General features: G+C 40.3%; 1 pseudogene; it reads left to right on the top strand.

Moving 5' to 3' along the window:
* The first annotated feature begins 1,324 nt into the window (after positions 1-1,324).
* LOC132229513 (transcription initiation factor TFIID subunit 9-like) lies at positions 1,325-2,058 on the top strand (annotated as a pseudogene).
* Positions 2,059-13,600: the final 11,542 nt, after the last annotated feature.

Below are 13,600 nucleotides of genomic sequence, written 5' to 3'. Positions count from 1 at the left end.
ATTCCACTATGAAGAATGTTTTAAAACTCTATCAATTAAACCATAATATACCATTGATTATTAGATGGCTTCCCATTTCAGAGATGTTAAAATGTGTGTGTGTCTTGGGGGCAACATTATGAATGTACTAAATGCCACCAAATTGTTCACTTTAAAATGGTTAATTTTTTTGTGTGAATTTTGCCTCAATAAATTATTATTTTGTAATATGTTTTTACTTATTTCAGAGAGAGGAATGGAGAGGTAGAGAGAGAGATAGAAACGTCAATGATGAGAGAGAATCACCAATTGACTGCCTCCTGCATGCCCCACACTGGGGATCCAGCCTACAACATGGGCATGTGCCCTGACTAGGAATTGAACCATGACCTCCTGGTTCATAGGTCGATGCTCAGTCACTGAGCCACACTGGCCAGGCTCAATTAATTATTTTTAAGTGAATCAATGAAATGTGGTATTCCGTCTCTTTCATGTGATAGGAAGGTGGAAGGTGAAGCAACTTGTACTTGGGAGGGGACACTGTAACACTCCCTTGGACACCAGATCTCCAGAAACATCACTGAGGTGTATCTCATGGGTTTACCTTATTTCATTGAACCTAAGATGCTTTGATCTTGGCACATTCTTAATTTACCAACAGGTGGTAACAGAGGCTTTCCCAGCTCTCTGTCGCTATTTCCTCCTGCTGACAAGGGTTGTCAGAAGTCACTCATTAGCCTCCGCAGAGGAAGAAGGGCCACTTTTGCAGGCAAGGGAGGGCCAAGGGGTAGGATTTTGTACCCTCCGAGTCCTGAGTCATCCAAATGCTTTCCTTTCTGGTCACCACTCCAACATGCACATGAGATCTGGCAAGGCTGTGAACGTAACTGATACTGTACTGCAGTATCTCAGTTTCACACTTTGGATTTGATTTTCAGTTATAATCAGCCCCATGGCTGCAAAAGATTAATTATTTTTAGCATAGACATAAAAAGTCAATGATTTGGGACTTACCTTGAGCCAAAATGTTAGGGTTTTGAGCTTGAAATTCTTTTTTCCTTTTGACTCTGTTCAGAGACACTCCGCTTCATTGCAGTTTGCAAGTCCTCTTTGCCCTCCATAATGCACACTTCTCACCCTATAAAAGGTACTTGAGAAAATAGGAAAAGGCTGGAGCATCCAGCTCACAGATCAGGGTGCATAACAGGGTGGGGCTGAAGGGTGAGATAGGAAAGGTACACCAGGGGATGGAAAAGCTGTGCTGGGCAAAAAATTTGCATGAAGACCAGAACTGAAATACATTCACGTGGGTGATTTAGCTCAAGAAGCCTGATCACCGGAAATCATGGAGTCTGGCAAGATGGATTCTCCCAAGAGCATGTGAAAGATGCCCAGATGACAACACAAATCCAAGAGGATATGAGGATTGCAGACTACAAGGCAAGAGCTATAAATCAGATATCGGAGTTCGCCTTCCAATTCTAAATGATGCAAAAATTTATTCAAGCCATGCTAAGAAAGCTACTGTTGATGCAGGTGATGTTCTACTGGCAATCCAGTGTTGCACTGACCAGCTTTTAAACTCTCCTCCCCCAAAAAGGATTTTTAAATTTGATTTAGCAAGGCAAAAGAATCAAACCTCTTTGCCATTGATTAAGCCCTATTCAAGGCCTAGATTGCCATTTGATAGATATTGCTCGACTGCTCCAAACTATAGACTGAAATCTTTAAAAAATCGTATTAGTTCTAATAGTTTGTCAATTGATTTCTTTCTTTCTACTTCTGCGGGAAGAATAGCAGTTCCATGGTTAAGTGTTGGTTCAGTTGCTAGCAGACCAAGACTACTCTAGGCCCACTGACACCACAAGCCACGTCTGATTGAACTAAGGACTCCAATGTCCCTCATAGGGCAAAAGTTCTCAATACAGATGCCCACTTCAGTCCCCAGCTGTAAAAACATCAATTCCTGCAACATCCGCAGTTCAGAATGTTCTAATTAATCCATCATGAATAAGACCCCAAAACATTCTTATTATCATTAACATAGTATTATCACAAAATACCTCCAATGAATCATGAACTGCATTCAAATATGAAACATAAAGATGACAATGATGATATGATGACAACTAAGATCATTTGTAATCTAGACTTGATGTATATAACATGTGTACTTGGTCTTGAATCCATTGTTCTGAAATTGAACATGCATGGTGGAAGTTTCAACTTGTTTTAGAAAGTCTAATAGTATTTAATGAGTAAATATAGTTACCATACTTTTCAATTCAGATGTTGGATTTTCTTTAATAGGGTTAGTAATAATTTTTCATTAGCCTATAAGTATAAAAAAATTAATCACCCAACACATTTTACTGACCAGCAAGTTCTGAAACCACAGACAGACAAGAGCAGTAAGAGAAAAAATATATACATAATTTCATGTCTGAAAAACAAAGCACAAATCCTAAATAAAATGTTAACAAATTAAATTCAACAGTTTATTAAAAGAATACTTCATCAAGTCAAAGAGGATTTATTCCAGCATTGCTAAGATGGTTTAGTGTTAGAATAGTTATAAATTTAACTTATTATATTAATATATTAAAAATAAAAATATTACCTTAAATTCAATACCTATTAATGATATAAAAGAAAAAACTCCCCTACCAAAGTAGGAAAAGAACAGCCTTAATTTTACATATTGTTTTTTAAAATATATTTTTATTTATTTCAGAGAGGAAGGGAGAGGGAGAGAGATGGAAACATCAATGATGAGAATCATTGATCAGCTGCCTCCTGCATGCCCCCTACTGGGGAGCAAGCCCACAACCTGAGTGTGTGCCCTGACTGGGAATTGAACAGTGATCTCCTGGTTCCTAGGTCGATGCTCAACCACTGAGCCACACCAGTCAGGCCATATTGTTTGTTTTTATTAAAACAATGATAAAAACCTCCAGCAAAGTCATACTTAATGGTGAAACAATAGGCACATTCCAATTGAAGTCAGAAACAAGACAAAAATGACTTTTATCATTACTACTATTCCAAATGGCATCAGATGTTCTAATTCAAGATGAGAAGGAAAGCAATAAGAGGTATAAGCTTTAGAAAATAAGAGGCAAATTGTGATTATTTGCAGATGACACTATTGTTTACACAGGAAAACATAAGAAAATCAATTGACAAACCATTAGAACTAATAAGAGAATTCAGCAGAATGGCCACATATAAGGTCAACATACAAAAATCAATAGCTTTCCTATATACCAGCAATAACGAATTAGAAAAGGTAATAGAAAATAAGACTCCATTCACAATAGCAACAAAAACTATTAACCACCTAAGAATAAACCTAAAAACAGAATTTATTTGGGGCCCATAAGGATAGTTCAAAATTAGGAAATCCATCAACCTAATTAATCACATTGATCAAGTCAAATTAAAAACCATAAATTATATGACAGCTGAGAAAATTCAAGAACCATTTTTGGTAAAAACTTTAAGTAAAACACGAGACAAAGGACATTTCCTGAATATGATAAAGAGTTGGTTTGTTTTCTTTTCCTGAGAAACTAAGAGCAAACATCATAATAAATGTCTAAATATTAAATGCACTGCCATTAAAGTCAGGAACAAGGCAGGGAGTATTGCTTTCCCTCAAAATTGTTTTGTGTAAAAATGAAATAGAGGCTTTGAAAATGGGAGCAACAACATACAGCAGACTCCATCCCAGAGCCTGCCAAAATATAGAGGGGAGTGACCACCTTTATAAACAAGGCTACTTTGATTTTATATTACACAATAGGATGGAAATTGAAATCTCACCCACATACAGAAGCTTATCAAAAGCATCTTAATTTCCTTTTTCTGTATCAAAGCCATGGCCAAACACTATTCATACTGTTCTGTCCTCTGCTTGAAGGAAAGATTTTTTTTTTTATCATCCTCACTTGAGGAGTGAGGATGATTATTTTTTTGATTTTTTCTTTTTATTTTTTACAGAGAGAGAGGAAGGGGGAGGAGGGAGAGAGAGCAAGAGACCCATTGATTGGTTGCCTCCCACACACGCCCTAACTGAGGATAGGGATCGAACCTACAATCCAGATACTGACCCTTGACCAGGATTTGAAACTAAGACCTCCCATGCGCAGGCCAACACTCTAACTGTTGTGCAACACAGGCCAGGGCAATATTTTTTTTAATCCTCACCCAAGGATATGCTTTAAAAAAAAAAAGTGATTCCAGAGACAGCAGAAGGGGGGGGGGGGAGAGAGGGAGGGGAGAGAGAGAGAGAGAGAGAGAGAGAGAGAGAGAGAGAGAGTCAGAGAAAGAGACAGAGAGGCATCGATGTGAGAGAAACATCAATCAGTTGTCTCCCATACATGCCCAAATCTGGGATGGAACCCACAACATTTTGGTGTACAGGATGATGCTCCAACCAATTGAGCCACCCAGCCAAGGCCAGTTAAAGATCTTGAAAAGCATGCTGTGAAACACAGACACTCTGATCTCTGTTTAGGGAGTACTTTTGGTACCAACACCTAAAGAAGGAAAGGGAAAAGCAAGTTTGGGCTTTTCTATCATTAACATTATTCTATCACTCAGAAGGAAAAGTTGGAATATTATCTTTTTAAAAAAGAGATAGCTAAATAGATAGAACATAGTAATTTGCAAATATCCTATATAATAAAAGTGTAATATGCTAAGTGTCTGACCATTTGGTCAACTACTTGACCAGTAACTATGAAGCACACTGACCACCAGGGGGGCAGATGCTCTGACTGGTAGGTTAGCTTGCTGCTGGGGCCTGGACAATAGGGACTGGGTGAGAGGGCCAGACATGCCCTGGAGCCCTCCCGAGGTTCCTCCCTGACCAGAAGGCCCCTATCGTCCCCCATCGGCCCCAGTCACCGGCCAGACCAAGGGACCCCACCTATGCACAAATTTGTGCACTGGGCCTCTAGTATTATTATAAAGGCAACAAAACAAAATATAAAACTCCCTAAATTCCAAGAGGAATTTTTTTTTTAAAAGATCCAGAGAGTAAGAGAGAGAGAAGAAGCCCTGGCCAGTGTGGCTCAGTTAGTTGGAAAGTTGTCTGTGTACATCAAAAGGCTGTGGGTTTCATTCCAGGTCAGGGCACATACCCAGGTTGCAGGTTGATCCCTGATCAGGGTGGATGCGGGAGGCAACCAATCAATGTGTCTGTCTGTCTCTCTCTTTCTCTCTCTCTCCCTTCCTCACTCTCTAAAATCAATAAAACACATATCCTCTGTTAAATCATTTTATAATTGAAAAAATTTGGTGTTTATCAATAATATAAATGAGGCTAGCTCACATATTAAACAAAAGTATTTTCAAGCTTAGCTGGTGTGGCTCGGTGGTTGAACATCGCACATGCCTGAGTTGTAGGCTCGATCCCCAGTAGGGGGCGTGCAGGAGACCACTGATGTTTCTCTCTCATTGATGTTTCTATCACTCTCCCTTTCTCTCTCTCTAAAATAAACAAAAACATGTTTTTAAAGTATTTTCAAAGTGTCAAGCAAAGCAAAGTTTAACCATATGGTACATATAAGACACACCTAAAAAAACGCTAAAAAACAAAAGGATGGGCAAATAAATACAAGGCAAAATGTAAACGAAGAGCTCAAGGGTCATGACGTTGATATCTGTCAAGGGAGAATTTTGATCAAGAAGCATTTAAAAAGAGCACTAGCTGGTTTGGGCTGTGCACATGCCCAGGTGTGGGCTCGATTCCCAGAAGGGGGTATGCAGGAGGCAGCTGATCAATGATTCTCTCTTATTGATGTTTCTATCTCTCTCTCCTTCTTCCTTCCTCTCTGAAATCAATAAAAAAAAATTTGTTAAAGAAGCACTAAAAAGAGAAAGGAGGACTTTTTAATAATGCTAATGGTTAAAATAGCAATGGAAATATATATCTGTCAATAATACAGCAACCAACTTCCATAAGGTAAAAACTAAATGCAGATGTAAGAAAAAGAAACCAAACATATTAACAAGAGAAAAGTTTCACACACTACTCTCATTCCAAGGCAAAGCAAGTGGACAATAATTAATAAGGATAGGAAACCTCATCCAGTGCCACTGAAATGTGTTTACAGGCTGATGCCAGTGCGTGCACTGTGGTTACCAGATGCAATGTGAGAAGACGCTCACTCTGAATGTAAATCAATGTACCACCCCCTTCATTGAGAAAGACTTGCTACCAAAAAAACAAAACAAAACAAAACAAAATCAGCTGAACTAAATAGTGTCCTTAGCAAACTGGCCACTTTGAGTAGCAGTGACCCAGACAACATAATCAATGGTAAGTTACAAATATGCATCAAATTCTGAAGCACAATATTACAGAATAGAACTCCTTTGGCAGTACACATGGAATGTTCTTAAAAATGGATCTCTGAGGCCCTAAAGAAAAACTGCAATCAAATACAAACAACACAAGCAGTGCTCTCTGACTACAATGCTGGAAATTGGTCATTATAAAGTCTTTCCACTTGGAAAAATGTTTAAATGCATATACTTTTCAATTATTTCCACAACGAAGGTGAGAAAAGCACCTGACGGCACCCTATGAAGGGCTCTATACGAACTTCTAAGATTCTAGCGCAGGGGTGGGCAACCCCTGGCACGCGTGCCAAACATGGTACGCCAGTAACTTTTGCTGGCACGTGAAACCCTTTCTTATAAACTTCCATTTACAATTGGTTTCTTAATATCGACTTTTTTATTTTTCCGATAAATTCAGTGTAGGTGCATCTTACATAAATAAATAATTTTACATAACAAGTTATCTTAAAGACCATAGACATGGATTGACGAGAGAGGGGAAGAGCAATTTCTATGCCTCTGCCTTAACTCTCCCTGCCTTCCTAGATCCGACCAGTGTTTTGGTTTCATCCACGCTTGTGAATCTTTGTTCTCAGTGATGAATTTTGTTATGTCTCGTAATAGGAGTAGCCTGACGGATGAAAGTTGTAGCTCGTGCATATCTCTGAAGGTCACGAAATATAAACCTGATGTAAAATCTCTGTCATCAGTGATGCAGCAGCAAAAGTCCCACTGGTAGTATCAAACTGAGTCATAAAGTTTTCTGTCGGACTATCAGTGTACATGTACATTAAAAAATAAATGTATTTTTCATCATCATATACTGTGTTTTTGTCACTCAAATGAATTTTATTATTTCTTCAAGGTTCTTCACATACGTACACCTTAAGAGATATCAAGTAGGCGTAACGTGTTCTCAAAAAATTAGGGTTGGCATGCAGAAGAATTTTGAGTCAGAGATTTTGCTGGTTTTGGCACGCACTCACAAAAAGGTTGCCCACCCCTGTCCTAGCGTGTGGTAGAGATCTAGCTGCCTTCAGCTGCCCAAGGCAAGCTCCTATGTCAGTTCCCTCACCTCTTAAACTGCGGCCTACCAATCTGGAGTGGCCCGCCTCTCGTCAGTTTCTCCTTGCTCTCATGAGGTGGGAGTGGAAGTGGGCAGTTTTGAATTTCCCAGGGAATTCCCCAGGTTTCTAAACACTTGGAAACAGCCGACACTCAAGTTGACTCCAACAGAGGCAGAAAGTAATTCCTGACGAGGGCCGTCACTGGACAGTAGTGGTGCTTTGTGCCCAAGCTTTTGTCTTCAAGTCATATGATTGTTGCAGAATCTCTCACCAGAATGAAGGCAAACATAAAATACTAATAATAGGTTTAAGGAAACAAAGGGAACTTTTTATGCCATGTTCTTTTTTTAATTTAGGAAGCTCTGTTCTAGCTTTGCAATGCATTTTAATGTCGGGATGAACGCTAAGTGAAGTTGGAGAAAAAAATACATTATGCTGTATAAATTTTAAAAAGAACAAACCTTAATCTTGGCAGATTTTTGCCTTTGGTCCATGTTTCTGACTAAAAGATACAATTCTGTTCCAAATGTGCACTGTTAATTTATTCAAGTTAATTTATTCAATATATTGGCTTTCTTTAGACTAGTACATTGAATAAATGTGTGAATATCTAATATGTAGTTCTTTGGCTAGGCTTTTTCCTTCTGTTTAGAAACATGGTGCCTATTTTAGGAGCTAGAAAAAATATAAATTATCTCCAAAGAATAAACTATATTTAACTTTGAAGGGAGAGAGATAGAAACTTAAGAAACCTACCAACCAAATGCAACATGTAGATCCTGTTTAGATCCTGATTTAAATAGGCCAACTATAAAAAGATACTTTGAGACAATTGGGAAAAACTGAACATGAACTGATTATTAGATAATATTAAGGAATTATTAACATTTTTTTCTGGATATGATCATGAAATTGTGGTTATATTATGATTATAATATTAGTCTACATGTGATGGATATTTTTACTGAAGAATTTACAAGTAAAAAATATGTCTTGGAATGTTTTAAAATACTCCAGCAAAAGAAAAAAAAGAGCCCAGCTGGTATGGCTCAGTGGTTGAACATCAACCTATGAACCAGGAGGTCATGGTTTGATTCCCAATCAAGGCACATGCCCCGGTTGTGGTTACGGGGTCCATCCCCAGTGGGCGTGCAAGAGGCAGCCAATCAAAGATTCTCTCTCATCATTGATGTTTCTATCTCTCTCTCTCCCCTTCCTCTCTGATATCAATAAAAATATATAAAGAAAGAAAGAAGGAACAAAGGATGGTGGAGAAGACAGAGTATAAATAAACGCAACAGAATGGTAGTAATTGTTGAAGCTGGGTGATAGGTGCATGGAGGCTCATTGTAGTATACTCTCTACTGTCTGCAGGTTTGAAATTTTTCACAATAAAAAGGTATGAAGACCCTCACTCATGTCTCCTCATGTGAAGCCATTGAACTCAAAAGAGAAGGATCAAGAATTAGATCAAATAAAAATTCTATAATATAAATTACTTTCTTTAAGTTGCTTTCTTTGGTCTCAAAAGCCTTTTAACAGATAGAAGTTAAAATATTATGGAAAAATAAAAGACCATTGTCACAGTCTGTTAATCCCATATGCTTCCCATGAGAAGGATAAATAGTTATATGGCAGTTTTATGGGATGCAGGCGCAATACAGAAAAATTTCCCAAAGGGCTCTCTAACTCTCCATCTTTCCTTTCCTTTTTGTATTTGTTTGTTTGTTTTTTAATCCTCAGCCGAGGATATCTTTTCATTAATTTTAGAGAAAGGAAGAGAAACAGAAGGAGAGACACAGAGAGACATCATTGGTTGCTTCCCACATGAGCCCCAATTGGGGCCAGGAATGAACCTGCAGCTCAGGTACATGCCCTTGACTGGGAATCGAACCCAAGACCCTTTGGTGGGCCGATGCTCTAACCACTTAGCAACACAGGCCAGGGCAAGACCTTCTTGAAATGGGTCCAGACTATGAGAATATTTATTCACCTTACGGATCCTCAAAATGCAGGAGACTCTCCATGATCTGATGGACAGGATGACCTGTTCTGGGCGTTAGGCTCATTCTCTAGCCATCCTGGTCTGCTCAATGGACTTATAGATAAAATGGACTTCCCCTTACAAGGTTGACATGCTCATTGCCATTATTGATGCCCAATTTGTAATAAACAGTAACTAATCCTTGGCCCCTTGCCCTTGGGGACAGCCAGACACCTGGAGGCAACATGAGCACGTCATAACGTGGTGACTTGGCCCCCGCTAGGAGAGGCACTGCTTCTGACTTGGAGTTACTCCCCCTGCTCCGCATCCCTGGCAGCACCTCCGCCCAAGGCTGGTTAGGCGCCTCATGCACAGTTATGGGATCTCACACTCATGAATAGTGTTCATTTAAATGCAAAAAGACACCCACGCTCATTTTTTGAATATGGAATTCTATTCGTCATAGATTTATTCTTATGCATGAAAGGAAAAGAGAAAATTTTCAATCGTGCCCAATAAAGAGGACATCTGTGAAATTATAGTATGAAGTTGAAAATATATTTTTCTTGATTGTTGGGAGATGCTATTCTCCTGTAGAGATATTATGTTCTAGGTAGTGAACTCAGGTCACCAACCATATTTTTTTCCCCCACAAAAGCATGTGGCTCTTCTAGGCTATACAGGAAAGATGTTTAATTTTCAGGCACCTACTAAAGGAAAGAATAGCAATAGATCATCACTATGTTGAATAAGACTACACAACCAGAAAACAATATGATGTCAGCTCTTTTAAATAATTTAGTAAAATACAGCCAGGCACCACTAAACAGAGGGGCTACCGTCTGAGAAATGCATCATTAGGTGGTTTTGTCATTGTGTGAACACCACAGAGTGCACTTACATAAACCTAGATGACATAGCCCAGTGGTTGCCAAACCGCGGCTCACAAGCCACATGCGGCTCTTTGGCCCCTTGAGTGCGGCTCTTCCACAAAATACCACGTGTGGGCGCGCGCGTACAGTGTGATTGAAACTTCGTGGCCCATGCGCAGAAGTCGGTATTTTGTGGAAGAGCCACACTCAAGGGCCAAAGAGCCGCATGTGGCTCGCGAGCCGCAGTTTGCCAACCACTGACATAGCCCACTCACTACACACTTCAGCTATATGGTATAGCCTATTGCTTCTAGGCTACAAACCTTTATAGCATGTTACTGCATAAAACATGAGATTAAAAACAAAACAAAAACATGAGATTAAATCAAGCACAAGAGAAAATGATACAATCAAGAGACTAGGTAGCCCGGCCGGTGTGGCTCAGTGGTTGAGCATTGACCTAGAACCAGGAGGTGGGGGTCCAGGTCAGGTCACAAGCCTGGATTGCCGGCTTGACCCCCGGTAGGGGGCGTGCAGGAGGCAGCTGATCAATGACTCTCATCAATGATGTTTCCTTCTCTCTCTCCCTCTCCCTTCCTCTCTGAAATCAATTTAAAATAAAAAAAAATTTTAAAGGATACTCGGCCAGGCTGGCAGGGCTCAGTGGTTGAGTGTCGACCGATGAACTGGGAGGTCGCGGTTTGACTCTCAATCAGGACACATGCCCGAGTTCGGAGCTCGATCCCCAGTGTGGCGTGCAGGAGGCAGCTAATTGGTGTTTCCCTCTCATAGATGTTCCTCTCTCTCTATCCCTCTCCTTTCCTCTCTGAAATCAATAAAAATCTTTTTTTAAAAAAAGGTATTTTTTTACTAACTTTGTGGCCTCCCTACAAGGTATCCAGGTACAGAAAGCTTTTGTTTAAAAAATAGTTTGTTTTACACAAGTGATATAATTACAAGAAGGAGACCTGCTTCCAGATGCAAAGGATACTGTTCATTTGCTCCAGCTGCCATAATTAACTATCACAGACTGAATGGCTTAAACAACAGAAATTTATTTTCTCATAGTTCTGGGGCCTAGATGTTCAAGAGCAAGGTGCTGGCAGGGTTAGGTTCTTCTGTGTCTTCATAGGGTCTTCCTTCGGCACCTGTCTGTGTCTAAATGTTCGCTTCCTATAAAACACCAGGCAGATTGACTTTTCTACTGACCTCCTTTTAATCTAATTGCCTCTTTAAGACCCTGTCTCCAAATACAGTCCCATTTTGAGGATTAGGAATTCAGCATATGAATTTGAGATGACAGGGTTCATCTCAAAGAGATTTACCTGCAGGAAGTGATCACTGCGGGGCCCCACCCACAGGCTCTCAGTTCCCCTTTCTCAGCTCTAAGCTCCCTTTTCCCAGCGCTACAGAATCAGAGTCCCCAGAGGTAGGACCAGGCAGTCTGTATTTTTTAAAATACATTTTTATTGATTTCAGAGAGGAAGGGAGAAAGAGAGAGATAGAAACATCAATGATGAGAAAGTATTATTGATCGGCTGCCACCTATACGCCCCACACTGGGGATGGAGCCCGCAACCCTGGCATGGGCCCCTGGAATCAAACTGTGACCTCCTGGTTCATAGGTTGACGCCAACCACCGAGTCATGCCAGCTGGGCTAGAAGTCTGTAGTTTAATAAGCTCTCCAGGTGATTCTTATGAACGAAAGCTAATGCAAAAATGCACTCTCTTAGGACAATGATTTTAAGATAAGGATTGACCTTATATCTTTTTGTTGTTGTTGTTAATCCTCACCCAAAGATATTTTTCCATTGATTTTTAGAGAGAGTGGAAAGGAGGAGGAGAGACAGAAATATCAACACATCGATTAGTTGCCCAGACCAGGGATCAAGCCGGCAACTGGAGCATGTGCCCTTGACCGGAATTGAACCCAAGACCCTTCTGTCCACAGGCCGACGCTCTATCCACTGAGCCAAATCAGCTAGAGCTGACCTTACATCTTAACGTGCACATTATGAAGAAGGAACGTATAGTCAAGAATGCATTGGTTGAAAATTCACTTGAAAAAACAATTCACTTAAAGATTGAATGGCAATTAATCATTTTATTTTGGGCCCTGACTGGGTAGCTCAGTTGGTTAGAGCATGTTGGGAGCCTGTATAATGTTCTTTATTTCAGTCAGTGTATGCTTAATTTCTAGTTGGTCCTTTATCACAACCTCGAGGGTCTCATTAGATTTCTTGAGGGTCTCATTAAGTTTATCAGCAGTTTCTAGAAAATTCTTGAAAAACCTTGAAAGTGTGGTTTCGAACTCTATATCCAGTCGTTTGCTTTCCTTCATTTCTGTCATTTGTGCCCTTTTCCTTTGTCTCTGCATTTTTTATGCTTCCCTGTGTTGATAAAGTGGTTTTCTGTGCTAAGTGTCCTCTAGGGCCCAGTGGCTCAGCCTCCCCAATTACCTGAGGAGGACACTCTTGGTGCACCCCTTTGTCGGCTTTGTGTGCACAGTCTTGTAGTTAAGCCTTGATTGTTGTAGGTATCACTGGGAGGAATTGACCTCCAGGCCAACTGGCTGTGAGAATCAGCTGTGTCTGCAGTGGGAGAACTTCTGTGCTGGAGACACCCCTCCGGGGCAAGACTTGCTTCAATGGGGCTTTGGTGCTCACTGAGTCTGCCCCCTGAGTGTGTCCTTTATGGTTCCTCGGAGCTGCAAACTGGATGGTCCCACTCTGACCTCTGGGCTTCCTGGCTCCTGGATCTCTAGGGAGGGGCTAATCTAGCCTTTGCCTGAGGCTATCCAGCAAAAGCCTCCCTGCAGGGCTTGGGTGGGGCGGGTTAGAGGAATACTTTTTAACATTTCCCAGTAACTTGGTTGTTTACATAGTTATTTAGATGAAGTTCTAAATTTTAATACATTGTAATATTTACCTTGTAACCAAAGTTTTACTATTTATTCTAATCCAATTTTTTTCATTTGGCAAGCATGTGTTTGTTTTTCAAACAGAAAACCACTACAAGATTCAGACCACTAATGACTAATTTCTTCAATCTATTTACTACATTTCTTTCACCCGTCAATGTAAATTCTGTCAGTGACACTGAATTTGAGAGGATTATGCCCTTTATTTTCAACGCTGCTAAGATCAACCAGCCTGCCTTATTCAAAGGTAATTTCCCAGTTTACCCGAAGGTAACCTGGAAAGGAGCCATTTCCTTTGCCCTGGTGGTTGCTCACACCAAGGCTTCCTTGCCTTATCGTTTCAGAACCTAAAAAGCCAGTCTCTTCTGGGACCCGAAGTTCTCTTGATGGCCCCACATCATTCCCTACACTCACACAAGGTGAAAG

This window comes from Myotis daubentonii, chromosome 3 (assembly GCF_963259705.1).
Source record: "Myotis daubentonii chromosome 3, mMyoDau2.1, whole genome shotgun sequence".
NCBI lineage: Eukaryota > Metazoa > Chordata > Mammalia > Chiroptera > Vespertilionidae > Myotis > Myotis daubentonii.
The sequence above is the reverse complement of the archived record's forward strand: the minus strand, read 5'-3'. Positions and strand labels throughout refer to the sequence as shown.